The following is a 27,491-nucleotide window of genomic DNA, read 5'->3' on the forward strand; positions in this document are numbered from 1 at the left end:
TGACTCACTGGAAAAAACCTTGATTCTGGGAAGAACTGAAGGCAGAAGAAAAGGGCAACAGGATGAGATGGTTGGATGGCATCACCAACTCAATGGACATGAACTTGGGCAAACTCTGGGAGATGGTGAGGGACAGGAAAGCCTGGTATGCTGTAGCCCATGGGGTCTCAAAGAGTTGACATGACTTGGCAACTGAACAACAACAGCAACTATACATACACACACACACACACACACATACATACACACACATATATGTATGTATCCATGCTAAGTCACTTCAGTGATGTCCAGCTGTTTCCAATCTTATAGACTGTAACCCACCAGGCTCCTCTATCCATAGGATTCTCCAGGCAAGAATACTGGGCTGGGTTGCCTTGCCCTTCTCCAGGGAATCTTCCCCATCCAGGGATCAAACCAGTGTCTCTTGTTTCTTTCATTTCAGGTGGAAGTTTGACCACTAGTACCACCTAGAAAGCCCTCTATATGTATATATTATATCATAAACAAATTGAGTTCATCCATGGACTGATAAGTACTTATAATACTTGAAAACATATTTATATAATTTATCACATTAATGAAACAAATAAATCATAAACTTTTCAATATATGCAGTAACCTATTTAATAAATAGGTGGGAACTTCCTTAATCTCAATAAAGAATTTCTATTTAAAAAATCCTCAGTAAGCATCATACATGATGGTGAATTTCTGAAAGCTTTCTCTTAAAGATCTTAAATAAGACAAAAATGTTCGCTAACAACAAATATAAACATATCGCTTGCTATAAATAGGAGTTTCAGACATTCCCTTAAGAAAAAGATGTTACAGAAATATTAAAAAGAACAAAAGAATCACATTATTAGACACTATAACCACTAAATGTAAAAATCAGAACATCTATCAATAAATTAAAGTACTCATAAATTTTCCCATTTTCTCTATCAATATTGTATAGATTCACACATTATATGATATTTCAAAAGATAACAAAAATATATAAATAAATCCAACAAAAGATATTTAAGATCTCTATATATATGTCAAAAACTATTGATATAAAACTTTTAAAGGAATTTTTATGTACCTAATAAGTAGAGAAAAACACTGTGAATATAGTATTGGAAATTCAGTGCTATAAATATATCTATACCTTTATAACTGATCTATAGGCAGCACAATCCAAGCTGGCTTTTATTTATTTAATTTTGATTCTGTTGAACAGGCTGATTTTAAAACATAAATGGAATGACAGAAGGCCAGTATAGCTAAGACACTTTCGCAGAGGAAAATAATGTAGAAGGATTTACACTACACTTTATAGATATCTGTAAAATACTAGACATATTAAACTGTTTTCTCATTATAAGGTAGGACAAAGAAACTAATATAACAGAATGTAGACATTAGAAACTGTCCTACCCACATATGGAAAACTGAATTATGATAAAGGTGGCATTAAACAGTATCAGGGAAATAATCTTTTCATTAAATGCCTCTGTGTTAACTATACATCAATATTTTTAAAATTAAACTTTATCACATCTCACACTATAGATATAAATAAATTTTTGATTAATGTAGCTCTAAGTTTGAAAAGCAAAGTCATAAGAATAAAGAAGATAACATAGGAGAATATATTCATGATTGCAAGATAAGGCACATTCTTGTACTGGACAAAAAGTTACCAAAAACACACTATATTAAAAGAGGAAGTATTGAAAAATAAAACTAAATTAGGAACTTTGGTCCTAATTTGGTAAGAGAGAAAAAAGTCAAACTGAAAGGTACAAACTGAAGTAGATATTTGCGACAGATAGAGTAAAAGCAGACAAACTAAAGCTTGTCCAGATTATTGATACAAATCATTAGGAAAAATAGTTATACCATCATAAAATTGGGTAAAATTCATGGATATGAGCTCATTTCAAGACAATCTCTAAGGTCAATAAAAACATAAAAAGTTGGTCAACTTCATTTGTGGTTAGGACATTTCAGCTTAAAACTATAATGAAATATTGCAGCATGCTAGTCAGAAGGGTGAATATCAAATATTCTGAAAATAGCAAGTAATGAAAATGTAGGGTAAGCATGAAAGTGAAAGTGAAGTCGCTCAGTCGTGTCCGACTCTTTGCGACCCTCTGGACTGTAGCCCACCAGGCTCCTCCGTCCATGGGATTCTCCAGGCAAGAATACTGGAGTGGGTTGCTGTTTCCTTCTCCAGGGGATCTTCCCAACTCAGGGATTGAACCCAGGTCTCCCGCATTGCAGGCAGATGCTTTAACCTCTGAGCCACCAGGGAAGCCCAGGGTAAGCATATTTTCCTAGAATTTTATTGGAAATACATCATTAAAATGGTACAATTGCTTTGAAACTCAGATTTGTTGTTGTTCAGTTGCTCAGTCATGTTTGACTCTTTGTGAGTCCATGGAATACAGCATTCCCTGTCCATCACCAAGTCCCAGGAATTGCTCAAACTCATGTCCATTGAATCAGTAATGCCATTCAACCATCTCATCCTTTTTCGTTCCCTTTTCCTCCAGCTTTCAATCTTTCCCAGCATCAGGGTCTGTTCCAATGAGTCAGCTTTTCACGTCAGTTGGCCAAAATATTGGAACTTCAGCTTCAGCATCAGTCCTTCTAATGAATATTCAGGGCTGATTTCCTTTAGGATAGACTGGTTTGATCTCCTTGCTCTCAAGGGACTCTCAAGAGTCTTCTCTAGCACCACAGTTTGAAAGCATCAATTCAGATTGGAAATATATATTAGATTTGAAGTGACACATAACCTTTATCCATCAATTCTTATTCCAGGATTACATCCAAAATATTGCATGTATAATGTACACCAAGAATAAGCAAAAATATTCTGGGTATTATTTTTCATAATGAAAAAAAGATGCAAGTCACATTTCTAAGGAAAGAAAATTGTTAATAATGCAATATTTTGTAACCACTGAATATCATACAAAAATAGACATGAATTCAGTACATAAGCATAGATGGATCACAATTGTAATGGTAAGTGAAGGAGTTAGTTCTCAAACACATACCTGTGAATAAGTACATTTAAAAATAATATTAATGCATGATTTGATTTATATAAAAGCAGGAAAAACAAAATTCTACTTTGACAGATTAAAGTAAGGTTAATATTTGGCAAAGGATTAGTTGATTATGTTAGGGAATGGACAAATAAGAGTCTTCTAGATGCCGCTGCTATTTTATTTCTTGTTCTGGGAGGTGGATAACCCAGGTATTCCTTGGTGGTAATTCTTTGAACTGCATATTATAGAGGGTAATTCTAGTATTTATCTAGCTGAATTTTATAATTCAAATAGTAAAATAAATTCAATAATACACCAAAGATCCTTATGAATAATAATGACATGCATTTCCAAATCAGTTAGGCTAACTATAGACATTCATAAATATTATAAAACAGATTTGATGGTCTGCAATAGCTGCATAGCAACTATTGCAACAATTAGCAGTATAAAAAAATTGTTTGACATGAAAACAATTTAATAGTATTTCAATAATAATTAACCCATATTATTATTCCACATTCATTTTTGTTGTGAATCAAAATTTCTTAGGTATTTATTAAAATTAGTACATAAAATTTGAAATGCAATTATAAATTTAATGAAAATACTTAGAATATTATTTATATAAATAAAATTTAAATAAATATTAATGAATAACAGAGTTGCAAAATGGTAATTTGTATAAAGTTATGGTTTAATATTTATGTATGCTTGAGTGCTAAGTCGCTTCAGTCATGTCTGACCCCATGGACTGTAGTCCACCAGGCTCCTCTGTCCATGGGATTCTCCAGGTAAGAATACTGAAGTAGGTTGCCATGCCCTCCTCCAGGGGATCTCCCTGACCCAGGGATCAAACCCGAGTCTGTTATGTCTCCTGCATTGGCAGGTGGGTTCTTTACCATTAGCACCACCTGGGAAGCCCTCAGTTTTTGTATAGCTATAGTTTAATATGGTTTAATTATAACAATAACATCATAAATTTTATTATTGATAAGAAAGAAAACCTTGAAAAATAGAGTGAATGAAATTGAGCTTGTGTAACAATATCTTTCACGGAGAATCATAGCTTAGCTTTTGCTTTTTGAGAACAAGTTTTCTACCCTCTTCCCATACAAGAAAACTCCAGAATACACCAACGCATTTTATTCTGTAATTTGCAAGCATCAAACAAAACACAACCCTGACAGTTATTTTTCATTGTATGTAATTTTACCTTTTAAAAATATATTGTTTGCACTGTGAAGATTAACAGCAGAGGATCACACAGGCAATCTATTGTTCTTGTTAAAAGATATAACTTTTTTAAATTCTATATTGGAATAATTATACATAGCTTACTAGTTTTTCTCTGTGAATTCTCTGTCAGCTTAATTGTTAACATAAATTGAAGTTTGGATGTTTGCCTATTTAACTTCCCATGTTTAATATAGGAAATGAAAAAAAAAAATGTTTACACAAATATTAATTTTGTCCACATTGGCAAAGGACAATTTCATCTACAGAATTTGGTAAGTTTCCAATTGTTGACCTGTCCATTCAAGTAACTGCTTTGTCTTTTTGCTTCCCTCTTCATTTATTATTTATTTGATTAAATTTAAAAAGATGTTTGATGCAGATGTAGATCAAAAAGAAAATTCCTAGAACTGTTACTTTGTCTGGGTTCACATACAATGGCAATTTAGTGGCACGTAATTCTACATAGTAGGATTAAAAATTTGTTCTTCATCTAGAAATAGGAATAGGGCTTATTTATATAAATGTTTTCAGGTGTTTGTTGTGGATTCCTGATTCTCAAATGAGATTGATGGTAAAAGGTTCTTCACACATCAAAATCTAAAATGAGTGTGTGTTAATGGCAATACTGAGATAAAACTAATCTCATTTTTATAGCAAATTATGGTTATTTCAAGAAGGCATACAGATTCAGACTATAAATGGTCAGGTCTGCTATGTCTTAAAAACCCATTATCTAAACATTATACAGCCATTGTTTATTATGACATTTGAACAAAAATCTGTTTACCACATAATCTCAGCTTTAATATCTATACTGGCAGCTGTTCCAAACAGGACAGCATGGCTAAGACTGCAGATACTATGGGGAAAGTGGCTGCCTTGTCACATGTTGTGAAGCATTTCTCTTGGAAGGGGTGGATGAGGAGTCTCTTAATCAGTAAAGTACATGCCACTTTACAGAGCAACACAGAACTTTGCAGATAGTTAGGACCAGTGATCACAGGACAGGCAAAGGCCATTTTTCATTCCAATCTCAAAGAAAAGCAATGCCAAAGAATACTCCAACTACTGCACAATTGCACTCATCTTACCGCTAGTAAAGTAATGCTCAAAATTGTCCAAGCCAGGCAGCAATACATGAACCGTAAACTTCCAGAGGTTCAAGCTGATTTTAGAAAAGGCAGAGGAACCAGAGATCAAATTGCCAGCATCCGCTGGATCACTGAAAAAGGAAGGGAGTTCCAGAAAAACATCTATCTCTGTTTTATTGACTATGCCAAAACCTTTGACTGTGTGGATCACAATAAACTGTGGAAAGTTCTGAAAGAGATGGGAATTCCAGACCACCTGACCTGCCTCTTGAGAAATCTGTATACAGGTCAGGAAGCAACAGTTAGAACTGGACATGGAACAACAGACTTGTTCCAAATAGGAAAAGGAGTATGTCAAGTCTGTATATTGTCACCCTGCTTTTTTAACTTCTATGCAAAGTACATCATGAGAAATGCTGGGCTGGAAGAAGCACAAACTGGGATCAAGATTGCTGGAAGAAATATCAATAACCTCAGATATGCAGATGACTCCACCCTTATGGCAGAAAGTGAAGAGGAACTAAAGAGCCTCTTGATGAAATTGAAAGAGGAGAGTGAAAAAGTTGGCTTAAAGCTCAACATTCAGAAAACTAAGATCATGGCATACAGTCCTGTCACTTCATGGCAAATAGATGGGGAAACTGGAAACAGTGGTTGCCTTTATTTTGGGGGGGGGGGTTCTAAAATCACTGCAGATGGTGATTGCAGCCATGAAATGAAAAGACGCTTACTCCTTGGAAGGAAGTCATGACCAACGTAGACAGCATATTAAATAGCAGGGACATTACTTTGCCAACAAAGGTCCATCTAGTCAAGTCTATAGGTTTTCCAGTAGTCATGTATGGATGTGAAAGTTGGACTATAAAGAAAGCTGAGTGCAGAAGAATTGATGCTTTTGAACTGTGGTGTTGGAGAAGACTCTTGAAAGTCCCTTGGACTGCAAGGAGATCCAACCAGTCCATCCTAAAGGAGATCAGTCCTGGGTGTTCATTGGAAGGACTGATGTTGAAGCTGAAACTCCAATACTTTGGCCACCTGATGTGGAGAGCTGACTCATCTGAAAAGACCGTGAGGCTGGGAAAGATTGAGGACAGGAGGAGAAGGAGATGAATGAGGATGAGATGGTTGGATGGCATCACCAACTTGATGGACGTGAGTTTGGATAAACTCCAGAAGTTGGTGATAGACAGGGAGGCCTGGCGTGCTGCGATTCATGAGGTCACAAAGAGTCAGACACAACTGAGCGACAACTGAACTGAACTGAATGACTAGTGATCAAGGTGATATTTGTTGTCCTTATTTAGTTGCTAAGTCACGTCCGACTCTCTTGTGACCCAATGGACTGTAGCCCACCACGTTCCTCCATCCTTGGTATTTCCCAGTAAGAATACTGGAATGGGTGGCCATTTACTTCTTCAGGGAATCTTCTTGACCCTGGGTTTGAATCTGTATCTCATGAATTGCAGACAGATTATTTACTACTGAGCTTCCTGGGAAGCCCAATTAAGCTGGAAGAGAGGGATAAATGTTTGTACAAGGAAGCCTTTGCTTGATAATTAATAAATAAATATATGTATATATAATTGACATATATGACATATATATGTATGATACATTTATTTGATTGAAATCAAATAAATTTGGTAACATAATGTCCTGTTAACAACCCCAGGATCCAGAAGCATTTAGACCAGGGCTTGAAATTTACCTGCTTTTTATTAACTCTGTGAACTGGGCAAAGCACCTAATCTCCAACTCCTTTTATTTTTCATGAAAGTGAGAAATGTAACTCTTCTTTTCTGTGCTTGTTCTAAGAATTAGAAAAAACGTGAATTAAGAAAAACTAACCTCGGAAAAAAGTTCTGTATGTTGACTTGTCTATTCATGTTTTTATTGGTCCAATAATCATAATGTAAGTTTAAAGAAGCAAAATCTATAGAAAAAAAATACATTAATTCCACAGAGAGTGTTATGGAATTTTATTGATGTTTGCTTGATGATAATGAATAATGTTAACTTTAGTTCACCTTGAGTAAAACCTCATTATATTTTGTTTTCCTCAGCCATCATTCACACTGGGGGTTGTTTTCCACATGCACTGTACACTGTTAGTCCTACCTCTGTCCTAAGGTGACCTGTCATCCCTTTGTGTTCAGCCTAAATCAGTAATGATACAAATTCCAGGCACCTACACTAGAAATGCAGAGACACAAAGTCCTTCAGTTTCTATATAGAAATCATCTCTACAAACTTTTGAAATTTCCACCCAACGTCATTTTTCTCAGACTATTTGTTATCTCTGTGTTTACTGTTCTTATCAAGGCCATCCTCTCTTCTCTGCAATTGTCACCTTGTTGATAATGCATCAGATTTCTCTTCCCTTCCAGTTTCTTTCTGTTATGAATGAACTGCCCAAAATTCTATAAAAGCTGGTGTCTACATTCACATTGTAGTTACCTTTCCCTCCCTCTACTTCAAGGCACAATTCTACCAGTTTTATAATCTTTCTCCAGCAGAGTTCTATTTTTTTCTCTCTAATAAATAATTCAGACTAAATATAAATATAGTAGAATTTCTCCATCTTAAATATATATTAATGTTATCTATACATATACTTGCATAAACACAGAAAAATAGATTTATATCAAACTAATTACATATATACACATGTGATGTGTATATATATTTATGAATATACACATCTAGACATACCATTATCAACTCTATCCAGTTAGAAAATATAGTCCCCTCAAAAATGTAATGAGCTTTTCGTTTGTTTAATTCAGGTTGCCTCCAACTGCTGAGAACCAAATGAGACTGGTAACATAGTAAACAGTAGAACCAGATTCAAACCTGTGCTCTGCGGTTTTTTGTGTCCCTTTTTACAGTGCTATCAAAATTTGTTTCTATACTTTTATCTTTCTTATCTGTAATCACTTAGAAGGGCAATGATTGCAACATCATCATGTTTGAAAATGAAAAGATAGAATATACTAAAAGCCTATTCTTTATATATCAAAAATACTTAATTTTATTAAGTTTACATATTGAGGTTTTGAGATCACAGAGAATCCCAAACTCATTCTACTTTATCAATTCCTCGCTATCATGAGTGATCTAACAATCAACAATATCTCTTACAAACACTATGAACACCAATCATGTCCACTTCCCTGATACAGATTTTGCACAATTTTAAAAATGTTCTAACCAGTAACATTGATGAAAGTGAAACAAGAGAATGAAAAAGTTGGCTTAAAGCTCAGCATTCAGAAAACGAAGATCATGGCATCTGGTCCCATCACTTCATGGGAAATAGATGGGGAAACAGTGGAAACAGTGTCAGACTTTATTTTTGGGGTCTCCAAAATCACTACAGATGGTGATTGCAGCCATGAAATTAAAAGACGCTTACTCCTTGGAAGAAAAGTTATGACCAACCTAGATAGCATATTGAAAAGCAGAGACATTACTTTGTCAACAAAGGTGCATTTAGTCAAGGCTATGGTTTTTCCTGTGGTCATGTATGGATGTAAGAGTTGGACTGTGAAGAGAGCTGAGCGCCGAAGAATTGATGCTTTTGAACTGTGGTGTTGGAGAAGACTCTTGAGAGTCCCTTGGACTGCAAGGAGATCCAACCTGTCCATTCTGAAGGAGATGAGCCCTGGGTGTTCTTTTGAGGGAATGATGCTAAAGCTGAAACTCCAGTACTTTGGCCACCTCATGTGAAGAGTTGACTCATTGGAAAAGACTCTGATGCTGGAAGGGATTGGGGGCAGGAGGAGAAGGGGACAACAGAGGATGAGATGGCTGGATGGCATCACCGACTCAATGGACGTGAGTTTGAGGAACTCTGGGAGATGGTGATGGACAGGGATGCCTGGTGTGCTGCAATTCATGGGGTCGCAAAGAGTTGGAGAAGACTGAGCGACTGAAATGAACTGAACATTGCTTTGGTTTTGTTTTAGCAGTGTTTCACATTGTTATGTTATTTAAAAAAATGACACAGTCAGTATACAGGTATTTTTTGGGGTGAGTGAGTGAAGTCACTCAGTCGTGTCTGACTCTTGGTGACCCTATGGACTGTAGCCTGCCAGGCTCCTCTGTCCATGGGATTCTCCAGGCAATAGTACTGGAGTGGATTGCCATTCCCTTCTCCAGGGGATCTTCCCGATCCAGGGATCGAACCTGGGTCTTCCGCGTTGTAGACAGGCGCTTTACCCTCTGAGCCACCAGGGAAGTCCTTTGTTCGGGGTGGGGCATCTCCAACTAGTATTACTAACTTTTTTTACTCCACCCTCGTTTATTCACAAATATAATATTACTTCACAAAATGTTTGTGTTGTTATATTGCTTATATTGTTCTGTAGCAATTGATATTTGCTTTCCACTTTTGAAAAAATGTATTGCATTCTGATTCTGTCACCCACCAAATTGATAGCCATCCTTCCAGATGAGAATCTTCTCTGGATCTGACAAAAATCTGCCTTGTTATCAGTGTAATAACTGCTGAAAAATCTTAAATAGGTTAGAAATTACATGGTACAGATTTCTAAATGAAGAATTATCCATTTGAAAAGTCTGATTATTTAAGCAGCAACAGAGCTGTCTAAAATAAGCTATGATCATATGAATACTCCATGTGCAGCTTATCTTTAAAGATAACCCTGGCTCAGAGGTGTATTATCCAGGGCTGTGGGCAAAGGGCACAGAACAGAGATCAGAAAACCAGTATCTTGTTGGCATTCTGATATTCACAAGAAAGGAGACAGGCAGTCAGAAACACTAAGTTTTAGTTTTATGTATTAATTTTAAAAAAAAAACTATCTTACATATATTATAGGCACATGGTAAGCATTCTTATACAATGACATTAATCTTATTATCTATTGTGGTCATCATATTATCATCAGCTGGCACTACCACAAATGGGATTTATTGAGTGCTTTGTATATGAGAAACATGTGTGTTTATTTATTTTTTAATTTAATCTTTCCAATGAGTCTATGGGGGAGGTACTGATAAATACACTCTATCTGTTTAAAAAGAGAAAACAGACGTCCAGTGAAAATACATACTGTGCTAATTATTGAAAAAGTTTAGCTGGGCATGAGCTCCAGCTTGAAACACTATGAAATTCTGTAAAATAAAGTGGATTTGGAAACCCTTTATAATGTGTAACATTCGTTAAATAGAAAGCATTATGCCTCTGAATAGAGTGTAATTAAATAAACTGCAATAATTTGACACTAATGTTTATTAGATTACTTTACCTTTTCATTTATTTGTAAAAGATTATGCTTAATTCTACTAATCAATGTAAAAGTCTTACTTAAAGGAAAGCTCTCAGAAAATTAAAACTACATTAATAAAAACAGACCTTTGGAGAAACTTATAAAGAAGCAATAGAACAATTTTCACTGTGTAACAAACAATAGAGTAAGAAACCAATAAAGATTTAAAAGATGTGAAAAACAATAATATGATTGGAAATGGCTGATGAATACAGAAAAAAAAGTATTAGCTCAATAAATGTCTTAATGCAATGAAACTAAACATTGAAAATGTAATTATATACACTATAGTGTATGCAAAAACTTAAAAAGGATTAAAAATAAGCAGATTAGACAGGCATTCATAATAACCTCAGATAAAGTTGTTATAAACACAACCTTTCTTTAAAAAAACAACATATATGTTAAAATATGTATACATACAATATTTCAATATCTTATTAAATTACTTCCACCTTCAGAAATTAAGAGAATTGACATATTATAATTTATAGTCAAAGATGTATGCTTACAAATATTTATTAGATTGTTACATATAATTCTAGCAAATTAAAAAAAAATTAACACACGAAAATATTAATAAAATATATCACAGAAGAGATACAGAATATCATACTTCCATCAAACTACTGCACAATTGCACACATCTCACACGCTAGCAAAGTAATGCTCAAAATTGTCTAAGCCACGTTTCAACAGCATGTGAACCATGAACTTCCAGATGTTCAAGCTGGATTTATAAAAGCAGAGGAACCATAGATCAAATTGCCAACATCAGCTGGAACATAGAAAAAGCTAAACACGTCCAGAAAAACATCAACTTTTTCTTCATTAACTATGCCAAAGCCTTTGACTGTGAGTATCACAACAAACTATGGAACAATCTTAAAGATTGGAATACCAAACCTCCTGACCTGCCTCCTGAGAAATCTGTAAGCAGGTCAGGAAGCAACAGTTAGAACTGGACATGGAAAAACAGACTGGTTCCAAAAAGGGAAAGGAGTACATCAAGGCTGTGTATTGTCACCCTGCTTATTTAACTTATATGCAGAGTACATCATGAGAAAAGCTTGGCTGGATGAAACACAAGCTGGAATCAAGATTGCCAGAAGAAATATCAATAATCTCAGATATGCAGATGACACCACATTTATGACAGAAAGTGAAGAAGAATTAAAGAGCCTCTTGATGAAAGTGAAAGAGGAGAGTGTAAAGTAAAATCGCTCAGTCCGACTCTTTGCAACCCCATGGAGAGTAGCCTGCACCAGGCTCCTCCATCCATGGGATTATCTAGGCAAGAGTACTGGAGTGGGTTTGGCATCTGGTCTCATCACTTCATGGTGAACAGATGGGGAAACAATGGAAACAGTGACAGACTTTATTTTGGGGGGCTCCAAAATCACTGCAGATGATGACTGCAACCATGAAATTAAAAGACACTTGCTCATTGAAAGAAAAAGTATGACCAACCTAGACAACATATTTAAAAGCAGAGATATTACTTTGCCAACATAGCTCTAGTCAAAACTATGGTTTTTCCAGTAGTCATGTATGGATGTGGGACTTGGACTCTAAAGAAAGCTGAGGTCCGAAGAATTGATGCTTTTGAACTATGGTGTTGGAGAAGATTCTTGAGAATCCCTTGGACTGCAAGGAGATCCAACCAGTACATCCTAAAGGAAATCAGTCCTGAATGTTTATTGGAAGGACTGATGCTGAAGCTGAAACTCCAGTACTTTGGCCACCTGATATGAAGAACTGACTCATTGAAAAAGACCCTGATGCTGGGAAAGATTGAAGGTGACAGAGGATGAGATGGTTGGATCACATCACTGCCACAGTGAACATAAATTTCAGTAGGCTCCAGGAGTTGGTGAGGGGCAGGGAAGCCTAGTGTGCTGCAGTCCATGGGGTCACAAAGAGTTGGACACGACTGAGCAACTGAACTGAACTGAGCTGATTCAATAATATCTTTATAAGAATACATAATAACCTTGGAGTATGTTAGAATTGTTAAGAATAAATATAGAAAGCAAAATATATAGCAATGCCCATTCACTTTTTTAATCTTTTTTTTAAAAAATTGCAATACTTTTAGATTTACAGAAAAGTTAGGCAAGACAGAGATATCCCACATAGCACAAACCACATTTTCTCCTATGAACCTTACCCAAAAGACTTATTTAAAGAAAGTCTGTATATGAATTATATGTGAACTCCCCCTAAACTATGCAATTATGAATGATACTATAATGGAAAAAAGGTGGTAGGAACCAGATTTCTAACTGTTGTAGTTACATAGCTCAAAGAAAAACAAGCAGATGGGGCTAGAATGATCTATGTGGCAATTGATAGGAGTTGGAAAAAAAAGATCACTGTTTTCAAATATAGCTTAATAAGGACATTGATTCATATAGAAATATGTACTATGTGTATATACACAGGTTTATACACATATCTCATTACTCAGTCAGTTGAAAGGGCCTAGAAGCAGTAACATCTCAGTAGAAATGGAAACATCTAACACCCAGGTCTTGGCTTCTAATTTTGTGGTTGTTGTTGCTCAGTGGCTAAGTCCTGTCCGTGGACTGCAGAATGATAGGCCCCTTCATTCTACACCATCTCTTGGGAGTTTGCTGAAATTCAAATTCATGTTTATTGAGTCAACGATACTCTCTAATCATCTTCCCCTCTGCTGCCCTTTCTCTTTTTGCCTTCAATCTTTCCCAGCATCATGGTATTTTCCAGTTAGTCAGCTCTTCACATCAAGTGGCCAAAGTATTGGAGCTTCAGCTTCAGCATCATTCCTTCCAGTGAATGTTCAAGGTTGATTTCCTTTAGGATTGACTGGTTTGATCTCCTTGCAGTACAAGGGACTGGAGAGTCCCAAGAGCCTTCTCTAGCATCACAATTCAAAAGCATCAATTCTTCGGTGCTCAGCCTTCTTTATGATCCCGCTCTCACATGTGTATATGACTACTGGTAAAACCATGGCTTTGGTTATATGGATCTCTGTCAGTGAAGTGATGTCTCTGCTTTTTAACAATGCACTGTCTAGGTTTACATAGCTTTCCTTCCAAGGAACAAGTGTCTTTTAATTTTATGGCTACAGTCACTGTCCACAGTGATTTTAGAACCTGAGAAAATAAAATCTGTCACTGCTTCCACATTTTCCCCTTCTATTTGCCATGAAGTGATGACACTGGATGCTATGATCTGTTTTTTGAATGTTGGGCTTCAAGTCAACTTTTTCATTCTCCTCTTTCACCCTCATCAAGAGACTCTTTCATTCCTCTTTGGTTTCTGCCATTAGAGTGCCATCACCTGCATATCTGAGATTGGTTGATAATTCTCCCAGAAATCTTGATTCCAGCTTCTGATACATCCAACCTGGCATTTCACATGATGTCCTCTGTACTCCTGCTAGGTCACTTCAGTCACGTCTGACTCTTTGCAACCCTATGGACTGTAGCCCACCAGCGCTCCTCTGTCCATAGGATTTTCCATGCAAGAATAAAGGAATGGGTTGTCATTTCCTTCTCCCAGTTAAATAAGCAGGGTGACAATATACAGCCTTATTGTATTCCCTCTCCATTTTGAACCAGTTAGCTGTTCCATGTTCAGTTCTAACTGTTACTTCTTGACACTCATATAGGTTTCTCAAGAGACATGTAAGGTGATCTAGTGCTCCAGTCTCTTTAATAATAGCTTCTAATACCATTCTCCAGTGAAAAGTTCAAGTTTCCTTTGAAGAATAACTGGGCAAGAAACATACAACATGAGCCTGGAACAACTTTATTGTCAGAAAAGGAGAAAGTACTAAAGAAATTAAATGATAGGGGTATCTCAAAGGGACATAAGAGTCAACTACAAGAGCACTCAATATGAAATATGGGACAATTTGAGGCAAAAAATAATAGTAGCAGTACTAATAATTACTATGATGATAATGGATTACATCATATATCAAAGTATAATATATGTGGTTTCATACAGATTTGTCTTTTCATTCTCAACAGAATCTTTTACAGAGCAGACAGTTTTATTTTGCTTTATTGATTTTTATATTTTGTATGTGGTTTATTCTTTAAATTGAGGTGATATCCACATAATTTAATCACGATGAAATATGCATTTCAGTGACATTCAATACATGCAAAGTTGGCACACCCATCATCTCTCAGTTCAGTTCAGTCGCTCAGTCGTGTCCGACTCTTTGTGACCCCATGAACGGCAGCACGCCAGGCCTCCTTGTCCATCACCATCTCCCAGAGTTCACTCAAACTCACTTCTGTGATGCTATCCAGCCATCTCATCCTCTGCCATCCCCTTCTCCTCTTGCCCCCAATCCCTCCCAGAATCAGAGTCTTTTCCAATGAGTCAACTCTTTGCATGAAGTGGCCAAAGTACTGGAGTTTTATCTTTAGCATCATTCCTTCCAAAGAAAATCCAAGGCTGATCTCCTTTAGAATGGACTGGTTGGACCTCCTTGCAGTCCAAGATATTTTCATCATCATGAAAGGGAACCCTGTATCCATTAAGCAATCACTTCCCAGTCTTTGATGAATACTGATCTGATTTCTGCTTCTATGTGAAGTGAAGTCGCTCAGTCGTGTCCGACTCTTTGCGATCCCATGGATTGCAGCCTTCCAAGCTCCTCTGTCCATGGGATTTTCCAGGCAATAGTACTGGAGTGGCTTGTCATTTTCTTCTCCAGGAGATCTTCCCAACCCAGGGATTGAACCCAGGTCTCCCGCATTATAGACAGACACTTTACCATCTGAGCCACCAGGGATAGATTTGTCTAATTAGTGCATTTCATAGACAGGGAATCATATGCTTTGTGACATTCATTTTGTATCTGTTTTCTTTTTTTTATTTTGCACAATGTTTTTTAGTTGGTCCATATTGTAGCATGAATCAGATGTTAAATTCCTTTTTACAGCTAAAGTTCAATTGTATATATATACCACTTTTGTTTTCGCATAGCAGTTGATATTAATTTGGTTTATTTCTAACTTTTGACTACTGAGACTACTGTAGAGTAGAAAAATTTAATTTGAATGAAGTCCAGTTTATAAACCATTTTTTTCATGGACTGTGCTGCTAATACTATATCTGAAAACTCATCCATCAAAACCTAGGTCACATAGATTTTCTCCTCCATTTTGTTTTAGAAATTTTTGAGTTGTAACATATCACATTTGAAACTATAATCTATTTAATCTATTTTTGTGCAAATTTTAAGGCTTCATTGATATTTAGTTTTCTGTTTATGGACATCCAATTTGCCAAATACCATTTGTTGAAAGACTATTCTTTCTCTATTGTATTAACTTTGAATACTTTTCAAAAATCAGACAACTATACTCCTGTGGTCCATTTCTGGGCTTTCTAGTCTGTTCTTTTGATCTATGTATCTGTTCTTTTGTTTATACCATACTGTCTCTGTTATTGTAACTCTAGGTTTAATCTTAAAATTGGGTAGCATGATTCTTCCAACTTAGACTTTCATCTTTAGTATTAGGTTGGGTATTCCAGATTTTTGCCTTTCCTTATAAAAGTTTTAATTATATCATTAATATCTGCCTGATATCTTGCTGATATAGCAATGGGAATTGTGTTTAATCTATAATTCAAGCTGGAAACAATTGGTAGTATTAAATATTCCAATGTCTCTTCACTTATTTGACTTTTCTTAGCAGATTTTTATAGCTTTCCACATATCAATCCTACACAGGTTTTATAAAGTTCATACATAAATATTTAATTAAATTGCATTGTTTCTAATTGTTCATTTGTGATATATAGGAAGGCAATCAACTTTTGTATGTTGATCAAGTATCCTACAATCTTGCTATTATCACTTATTAGTTATAGAACTTTTCTTATAGATTCTTTGGGATTTTCCACATAGAAAATAAGGCATCTATAATATAGGAAGTGATTCCTCTGTATCTATTTTCTGGAGATTGTGGAGAAGTTGTATTACTTCTTTCATAAATGTGCAGTAGATTCTCCAGTGACATTATCTGTTTTATTTTGTTTAGGTTATTAATTATTTATTGCATTTATTTAACAGATATAGAGCTGTCAAGAGCTCAGCTAAAGAGAGAGATAGACAGCTAGGTGTCAGAGTCTTCAATTAAAGCCACAATGTGCCTTATATACAATGAAATATTACTCAACCATTAAAAATAATGAAATAATGCCATTTGCAGCAACATGGTTGGACCTAGAGGTTATCACACTGAGTGAAAGCAAAGACAAATATCATATGATATCAGTTATATGTGGAATCTAAAATATGATGCAAATGATCTTATTTACAAACAGAAGCAGACTCACAGACATAGAAAACAAACTTTTGATTACCAAAGGGAAGTGGGGGACTGAATAAGTTAGGAGCTTGGGATTGACATATACAAATTACTGTTTATAAAACAGGTAAACAAGAGCTACTGTATAGCACAGGGACTTACATTCAATGTTATGTAATAAGCAATCATGTAATAAATCTGAAAAAGCACTGAATCACTTTGCCATATACCTAAGACTAACACAACACTGTAAAATACTATAAATCAATTTTGAAATAATTATTTTTAAAAAGAAGCAACAACATGACAAAATGAAAGTAGGTTAATGGGGAAGCCTTTAATCCTTGACTGCATGTGATATTTTAAGTGCAAGGCTAAACCCAGAAGAAATGCTTATTTTCCAAGTTCCATTTTCCCTCGTGAGTCAATGCATTGGTTCAGGTATATGAGAACAGAGGGTGTGAGATGCTCAGTTCACCACTGTGAGAGACAAAACCAAATGGTTCCTCTGATGCTATGGACCTTGAGGCTGAAGAGAGAAAGCAGAGGGAGATTACAGTAGAAAAGGACAGAGTACCAATTTATAGTGAGGAAAACTGTCTCCAATCCACCTAGTCAGAGCAGAGGCACCTGGGAAAGCCCTCAGCCAAACCCTCAGGTAGAGAGACCTCCAACTGAGAACACCTGGCTGAGAATACATCTAAATATAAGAGCATGGGTGGCCAGCAGGGCCTGAGCCCTTGCCTGTAACATTTTTCAGAAGCTGCAGTTCATTGTCTCTGCATCAAGTGGAAAAGTCTGCTTTCCTCGGAGACCTGCCAGGTAGAGCCTTTGTAATTGCCTATAGTCAAGCTTGAAATATCAAACTAGATTGTGAGGCCAGGAGCCAGACTTCTCCAGAATTATTAAGGTTATCTATTTTTTCCTTGTATGAGTTTCAGTAGATTGTGTATTTCAAGAAATTTGTTGGTCCATCTCACCTGAGTCATCAAATTTTTGGAGGCATAGAGTTGCTCAAAGTATTCTTTATAACTTTTTACTATTCCTGAGATCACTGTTAATGACTCCTCTGTCATTTCTAATATCGCTAAAGTGTAACTTTCTCATTTTCCTTGTTAGTTTGACTAAAGGTTTACAAGTTGCATTGATATTTTCCATAAATGAATATTAGATAATGATGATTTCTCCTGTTCAGGCCATGTACATGTTTAGTGATTTTTCTGCTTAGTTGATCTAACCATTGCGATAAGAAATACAGAAGTTTCCAACTATAACAATAGATATGTCTATCTCACCTATTACTTTTGTCTCTTATTTTGAAGCTGTGTTGTTGGGTGCATAAATGGTTAAGACTGTGATATATATTTGGAGAACTGTCATCTTAATCATTGTGTAAGGGCTCCTTTGTCACTGGTCATCCTCCATCTTCTGAAGTCTGATATGTTTGACATTAACACAGATATTCCAGCTTTATTTTATTGTTCCCATGGGGTGGGAATTCTTTTATAAATAAGTTCATTTGCCCTCCCTCTTTTTTAGATTCCACATATAAGTGATATCATATCCCATAATCTTCCCTTGTGTTTATCATTTTAACTATTGTCCAGTTCTGATTTTCTTTGACTTTGGTAAGAGGAACTAAGTTAAAAAGGCCTTTTTATGTAAGATTTCATGAAAACTTAGCCAGGGATTAGGCTGTATTGTTTCTTGCTCTAGTTTCCTCTAGTGTCCTTATTTTGTTATGTATCTTGACTTTGTTTTCTAGAAGTCTTCCTCCTCAGAAGGATTCTCTGTTGCAGAGCTTTGTCAAATATAATGAAGTGTTATACTAATATCCTGTGAGCCTGGCAAAGGGGTGTGAAAGGAGATTATTCTATAATCCCCAAATTAAATTGCAATGCTTATGTGGCTCTATGAATCAAGGCTCTGACTTTCATGAATGTTTCTTCAGTGTTATAATGTTGTTTTGTTTTGTTTTCTCACTGATCTCTACTTTTTCCCACGGTTACAGTGATCAAAGTTTATTTCCTTGAAGCCCTGACCACTATTGACTACTTTTTCCCTTTTAGCTGTAACAAGAAGACTAAAAGGGATGAACTAAAAGGAAATCCCTCCACCCAGCTGGTGTACGACTTTGGCAAAATTCTTTCACTTGAATTTAGACTTTTTCTATAGAGAAAACTCTTCATGGATTTCACAATGATTACCTTTCCTTTCCACCTGCCAAGGCCAAAAAGAGATTCTTTCTTAGATTTTCACCATGAGAAACTGGAGAGGCTCCTAGAGATAAAACAAACAAAAGTGTGGGGTCCTTTGAAGACAGAGGCCCAAGGAGTTTCTCACTTTTTTTTTTTTTTTTAACTAATCTATTCACAACCTCCAACAATCATTAAAACTGACAATTTAGTGTTCCCAACTGTTTAGCATGAACATGAGTTTGAGCAAACTTAGGGAGTTAGTGAGGGACAGGGAAGCCTGATGTGCTGCAGTTCATGGGGTCACAGAGTCAGACATTACTTAGCAACTGAAACAGCAACAAGCTTCAATTCCAGGTGAACAGATAAAAGGATATTTCTCCCAGGATATGTCAGTGTCTTCCTTTTTCACATCTAGCAGGTTTCCCTGAAAATTGATTTCTATTGAGTTCAAGAAAATAACTGACTTTTGGGTCCACCAGCTTTTTCTTATCAAAAGGATGTATATGATGACCACCAAGCTCCTTAAGTAAAGCTTAACTTCATTTCTTCTTATAGATTACCTCTTGCTGATTCCATTTTGTTCATCTTCCTTTTTTATCAGCTTATTGTTAATTCTTCTCTGTTTTCGATGTATTTCAATATTATCTAGACCTCTGTAGAATTTTTAAATTATCTATTGAATTACATAGTTCAAAATTAACTTAATAGTCATGAAACTAAGATTATATAATAGTAAAACACTATAATTCAAACCCTGATTTCTGCATTCCCAATGGGAAAGCAATGCATTGCATGTAAGCAAACACTTAATCTGTATGCCATGATTTTGCTGACTTCTTGGAAGATACTCTAATTCCAAACTAACTTTTCTCCAACCAATATGTGAAATCCCTTTAACAAGAGATCAATCTTTTATATACCTCAAAGAGAAATAAGACTTCAAATGTCTCTTTGGAGAAGTAATATCTTGAGTTCACTTCTTCTTGGGTAAAATTAAATAACAAGTCCTTTGAAGGCACTAAGAGCTTGAAAAGGAAAAGTAATGGATCAGATAAGCTGAAGAAAATGAACAAAAACATAAACCTGGTGTGAAAAAAACTCTCAATGTGTCCCAGCTCTAATTTAAAACACAAAATCTATAGCTGTATGAAACAAAATGTCTTTGAGTTGAAGAACAGAAAACCAGGTAAAACTCACCCATAGAATGGTTGTCAATCATTGCCTGCTGGAAAATCACTAGCAGCACTGAATAGAAATTCAATGACTATTTCATCTTCATAAGAAGAAACAAACCCAGAGGGTATAAGCAAACCATCCAATATCACAAGGTTAATTAGTAGCAAATATGGAACTAAAAATATACTATCATTTGCCACCATTTGGTTTTGCAATATACAGTAAAAAAGTTATTCATTTGATTTTTTTCATCAAATCACAGCAATAAATCATAATAAAATCACAAAAAAGGACATTATAAAATATACTTCTCACTTTAATTTCTTGGACTTCAAAATCTTAAAATGCCACATTTGAGTTCTGGCCTGAAGTTGCTTATTTTGTATGTAAACCTATTTTGAGATGATGGTCTGAATGCATAGCTTCCCCTTGTCTACTTAAATGTGTAGTATTGATTTTAAAAATATATATTTTTGAATCTCTAAGGCTTTTCTGGAAAGCTAGAAGTGAAATGGTCAGTGACAAAGAAATTTTGAGAAATAAAGGAAATAAATTGTGTGTAATGAATAATGACAACGCCTTGAATATAAAGTGTGTATGTATGATCAATATAGAGTATCAGAGACAAAACTTATCTTCTCACCTGAAACAACAACAACAACAACAAAAAATAGACAAATTCAAGATAACAGACATTGGAAAGTAAAGGGCATTATTCACTGATGGAAAAAAAAAAATCGGAACATAATCTATAGAGTTTCCTATGGAATAGGAAGGAAAAATCTAGGCTCTTGCAGCTGCTCTGAATTTAACATTGAATCTGAAAGTCCAAACAGACTGCAGGAATTGAAGTTCACAGTGCGGGTATATATGGGATATTCTTCTCAAATGGATTTCTAGATTCAGGCAATCCCAGTAAAAAATGTTAGCAGAAGAATATGATAGAACAGAGAGTACAGAAAGATTCACACAGCTATAGTCAACAGATTTTTGAGAATGGACCAAGAAAATTCTATGGAAATTTTATCTTGTAAATAAATAGTCCAGCGAGAGTTTGATTTTGATACACTGATGAATGGACTTTGATCTGACCTTTATAACTCAATAAAAATTTTAAAAAAAAAGATGCTAGACCTAAGAGTAAAATCAAAACTTTAAAACTTCTAGAAGAAAACATAGGAGAAAATCTTTGTGAATATTAGTTTAAAGAAAGAATGTTTTGATACAGCACTAATACATGATTAATAAATTTTAAAATGGTAATTTGGAATTTATCTAAACTAAAAAATGCTACTTTTGAAAAAGATATTGTTAAAATTATAAAGATATGCAAAGAACTAGAAGAAAGTTTTGCAAATTTGACACTTCATAAAGGATTTTCATCTAGAATACACAAAAGGCTTTCAATATTCATTCATGAGAATACAGTCTACTTAAGATGATCAAATTATTTCATTTGAATCTCCAAAGTGTAAAGGGCTCACCATACTAAGTAAGATATGAGGTAATTTGACCTCTGATATACTGCATATGAGAATATAACATTGTACAGTGCCTTTGGAAGGTATTTATGGAAAATGCTACAGTCAAATATAGTGACATAAAGAACAGTGGTCATTTGGGACAGAGATTGTGAAGGGGTAGGTGAAAAAACAAATGTGAGCAAACTTTTTGGGGTGATGGGTACACTCATTACTGCAGTTACAGTGATGATTTAACATGCACGAAATATAAAAATGCACATTTTAACTATGTTCAGTTCAATTTATATCAATTAAACCTTAATAAAACCACTTTTTAAAAATTGTGTATGGAACTATAATATTTGTTGTCCATTCAGTCAGGGCCCCATGATATCATTAGGCTTCTCTGGTGGCTCAGTGGTAAAGAATCCACCTGCCAATGCAGGAGACATGTGTTTGATCCCTGTGATGGGAAGATCCCCTGGAGAAGGAAATGGCAACCCACTCCAGTATTCTTGTCTGGGAATCTTGGGAGGCTACATTCCATGGGGTTGCAAAGCAGATGGAAACAACTAAGTGACTAGACAACAACAAACAACAATAGCATCATTAATATGGCAGGCTTCTTAAGTTTTTTTCCAGTTGTTTACTAGTGCTATGTCTTTTCCTCATAGGATCAAGAATGCATCTCTGTCTCCAGGAATCAAGAGCATTTCACAGGCAATTCACAAAAGAAAAGTATAGATCTTCCTCCATCCATGATGGAATTTCATATCAAAAGACCCATCGTAAGTTTAAAACATTGTTAAGACAAAAGTAAATTGAATACACCCAACCTTCTGAACAGTCCACCTTCCACGAGCTCAGAATATTTATATTAGCCAACAGTTAGGTACAATCATCTAACGCAAAGTCTATTTTATAATAAGTGTGAAATATTTCATGTAATTGATTGAATGCTGTCAGTCAGTCAGTTCTGTCACTCAGTCGTGTCTGAATCTTTGTGACCCCATGAATCACAGCACGCCAGGCCTCCCTGTCCATCACCAACTCCCAGAGATCACTCAAACTCATGTGCATCGAGTCAGTGATGCCATCCAGCCATCTCATCCTCTGTCGCCCCTTCTCCTCCTGCCCCCATTCCCTTCCAGCATCAGAGTCTTTTCCAATTAGTCAACTCTTTGCATCAGATGGCCAAAGTATTGGAGTTTCACCTTTGGCATCAGTCCTTCCAAAGTACACCCAGGGCTGATCTCTTTTAGAATGGACTGGTTGGATCTCCTTGCAGTCCAAAGGACTCTCAAGAGTCTTCTCCAGCACCACAGTTCAAAAGCATCAATTCTTTGGCACTAAGCTTTCTTCACAGTCCAACTCTCACATCCATACAACACCACTGGAAAAACCATAGCCTTGACTAGATGAAGCTTCGTTGGCAAATTAATGTCTCTGCTTTTGAATATGCTATCTGGGTTGCTCATAACTTTCCTTCCAAGGAGTAAGTGTCTTTTAATTTCATGGCTGCAATCAACATCTACAGTGATTTTGGAGCCCCCAAAAATAAAGTCTGACACTGTTTCCACTGTTTTCCCATCTATTTGCCATGAACTGATGGGACCAGATGCCATGATCGTTTTCTGAATATTGAACTTTAAGCCAACTTTTTCACTCTTCTCTTTCACTTTCATCAAGAGGCTTTTTAGTCCCTCTTCACTTTCTGCCATAAGGGTGGTGCCATCTGCATATCTGAGGTTACTGATATTTCTCCCATCAATCTTGATTCCAGCTTGTGCTTTTTCCAGCCCAGCATTTCTCATGATGTACTCTGCATGTAAGTTAAATAAGCAGGGTGACAATATACAGCCTTGACATCCTCCTTTTCCTATTTGGAACTAGTATGTAGTTCCATGTCCAGTTCTTACTGTTGCTTCCTTAGCCATTGCCCTGCTTAATTCTGTATTTGAAGGCCAAATTTGCCTGTTACCCCAGGTGTTTCTTGACTTCCTACTTTTGCATTCCATTCCCCTATAATAAAAAGGACATCTTTTTTGGGTATTAGTTCTAAAAGGTCTTATAGGTCTTCATAGAACGGTTCAACTTCAGCTTTTTCAGCATTACTGGTTGGGACATAGACTTGGATTATTGTGATATTGAATGGTTTGCCTTGGAAACGAACAGGATCATTCTGTCATTTTTGAGATTGCATCCAAGTACTGCATTTTGGACTCTTTTGTTGACCATGGTGGCTACTGCATTTCTTCCAAGGGATTCCTGCCCACAGTAGTAGATATAATGGTCATCTGAGTTAAATTCAACCATTCCAGTCCATTTTAGTTCACTGATTCCTGGAATGGTGACATTCACTCTTGCCATTTCCTGTTTGACCACTTCCAATTTGCCTTGATTCATGGACCTGACATTCCAGGTTCCTATGCAATATTGCTCTTTATAGCATCAGACCTTGCTTCTATCACCAGTCACATCCACAACTGGGTGTTGTTTTTGCTTTGGCCCCATCCCTTCTTTCTTTCTGGAGTTATTTCTCCACTGATCTCCAGTAGTGTGTTGGGCACCTACTGACCTGGGGAGTTTCTTTTTCAGTGTCCTATCATTTTGCCTTTTCATACTGTTAATGGGGTTCTCAAGGCAAGAATACTGAAGTGGTTTGCCATTCCCTTCTCCAGTGGACCACATTCTGTCAGACCTCTCCACCATGACCCGCCCATCTTGGTTGGCCCCACGGGCATGGCTTAGTTTCACTGAGTTAGAAAGGGCTGTGGTTCTTGTGATTAGATTGACTAGTTGTCTGTGATTATGGTTTCAGTGTGTCTGTCCTCTGATGTCCTCTTGCAACACCTACCGTCTTACTTGGGTTTCTCTTACCTTGGACGTGGGGTATCTCTTCACTGCTGCTCCAGCAAAGCATAGCCACTGCTCCTTACCTTGGATGAGGGGTATATCTTCACTGGCCACCCCTCCTGACCTTGAACGTGGAGTAGCTCCTCTGGGCCCTCCTGCACCCTGAATGCTGTACTGAAAGTGAAAAACTGAATGGTTGTCAAGGTACAGAATGGTTGTAAGTGTATCTGCTGTTTACCATGTGATGATGCGGCCAACTGGGAACTGGGCTTGTTGCCACCTCCCAGACTCAGGAGTGGATTTCTTACAGCATATTGCTAGCCAGGGTAAAGATCAAAACCCAAAACTGGAGTATAATTTCTACCAAAAGTGTATCTCTTTGCATTATCATAAAGTCAAAAAAAAATCAGAAATCAAATGGGGAACCACCCACAAACGACAAAAGGGACTGGGGAAAGAAATGACAACCCAATCCAGTATTCTTGCTTGGAAAATCCCATGGACAGAGGAGCCTGGCAGCTATGGTCCATGTGGTTACAAAAGAGTCAGACAAAACTTAGTCACTGAACAACAATAATAACTATACTCAATAGGATAAGTAACCAACAAAGACCTACTGTATAGCACAGGGAATGCAACTCTATTCTGTGATAGTCTATATGAGAAAAGAATCTGAAAAAGAATGAATATATGAATATGTATAACTGAATAACTTTGCTATACACTTGAAACTAACAATATTAGTTATCAACAACATTGTAAATCAAGTATACACCAATAAAAATTTTAAAAAAGAAAAAATATATAACAAAGGGAATAAGCTTGTACAGGCTGACCTATTTTAAATAGACGTTCCCATTTATGTACAGCTCTTTGGCCAAAAGTTTGTCCAATAGCAATCTCTCTCAAAAGAGAACATGTGAAATATAGTTTTCATTTTGTCTGTTTAGCTTTACACATTGCCTTTCCAAACTAAATTGAAGTTTTTATGGTTTCTATTAGTAATGAAGAAAGCTAGAATGGATATTAGATTGATAACTAGCAGTGTGTGCTGGAGGCATCAATAGTCCTTTTCATAAGTAGGTGTGGATACAAGAGAGAGAAAAGGTCTCAAGATCAGAAATTTAAAGCACGTACAGTATGATTCCTGGAGGGTCAAACCCTGCATATTCTCTCCCCACCTGCTTCTGTCCTGACAGAGGTACTATGTATGTGCACCACTGTGTGAACCACTATGTTACCTGCAGGAGGAGAAAGGGTAATGTCTCCTGTAGCCTGCCATACATGGGGTAAATGCAGATACCAAACTACCCCCACACGGTACATGCAACCCCCAATCTTGTTTTCCATTTTAAAAAATCTAGAAAACACAACAATTAGAATCCACTACCTTTCCATTTGTGTCCCCAAATTTATGTCAGAGATCTGAGGTGCAAAACGAAGTGAGAAGATGGGTAAAAACAAAGAAGCAACAAATGACTGAAAACAGCTACTATCATGGATAAGAAACAAATTCAAAAAATGGTATAATATGGGTATATTGAAATTGAACTTATTTTCATTAGGTCCTTTTCCCATTATAGGTTTTTATAAGCTATTGAGTATTGTTCCCTATGGTATACAGTAGGTCCTTTCTGGTTATCTATTTTATAATATAGTAGTGTGTATATATTAACTATAATATAACCCTAATTTATCCCACTGCACCCTTTCATAAATTGTATATTTGTTTTCTGTGTCTGTGAGCTTATTTCAGTTTTGTAAGTAAGTTCCTTTGTAACATATTTTAGATTTCACATAGAAGTAATACCACGTATTTGTGTTTCCCTGGCCTGATCTGCTTCACTTAGTATGATAATATCTAAGTCATTAGCTTTCTATTTTTATTTGCTGATAAAGTGGAATATTTCCTCACATTTTTAAACAGTGTTAATACCTATCATAAGTCCTAAGAAGCATGTTAAAATATATAAGGTATTCAATATGAAAAGGTATTTTATTTTGCATTAAAATTTTCATTATCAAAAATAGATGATATTATAAACAGCTAGATCAACAATAAGATTATAGCCAGCATAAAATTATAAAATTTGTATAATTCTATTCAATTTGCATCAATGTACTTCTGAAAGCATTATAAATGAAATGATGATTTTTTAAGAAATAATAAATTATAAAACTTGGACCAAGAAGAAATAGAAAACCTGAAGGAAGTAATGATTGTAGCAACAGTTAGAAAGATGATCAAGAATCTTACACCTGAGATTCAGATCATTTTATAGATGAAACTTGCCATGAGTTATCAATGGATAGCTCAGTTACATAAAACGTTCCACAGTACATTAAAAAAGAAAGACTTCAGTCCAACCAGATAAGTTAAATAGTCAATAAATTTAACCATTTTTAAGGTATAAATGGAAGGACTGATGTTGAAGCTGAAACTCCAATAGTTTGGCCACCTGATGTGAAGAGCTGACTCATTTGAAAAGACCTTGATGCTGGGAAAGATTGAGGGCAGGAGGAGAAGGGGAGGACAGAGGATGAGATGGTTGGATGGCATCACCGACTCCATGGACATGGGTTTGGGTGGACTCTGGGAGTTGATGTTGGACAGGGAGGCCTGCCGGGCTGTTGTTCATGGGGTCGCAAAGAGTCGGACACGACTGAGTGACTGAACTGAACTGAATTGAAGGCATAAGTATGATCAGGATTTGATAATTTAAGAAATAATGGTTACATATTTCTCATTTTCAAAAACATGTTGAAGAGATTTTTAGGTAAAGCTGCAGATAAAAATATTCATT

This window comes from Capra hircus, chromosome 17 (assembly GCF_001704415.2).
Source record: "Capra hircus breed San Clemente chromosome 17, ASM170441v1, whole genome shotgun sequence".
NCBI classification, from domain to species: Eukaryota; Metazoa; Chordata; class Mammalia; order Artiodactyla; family Bovidae; genus Capra; species Capra hircus.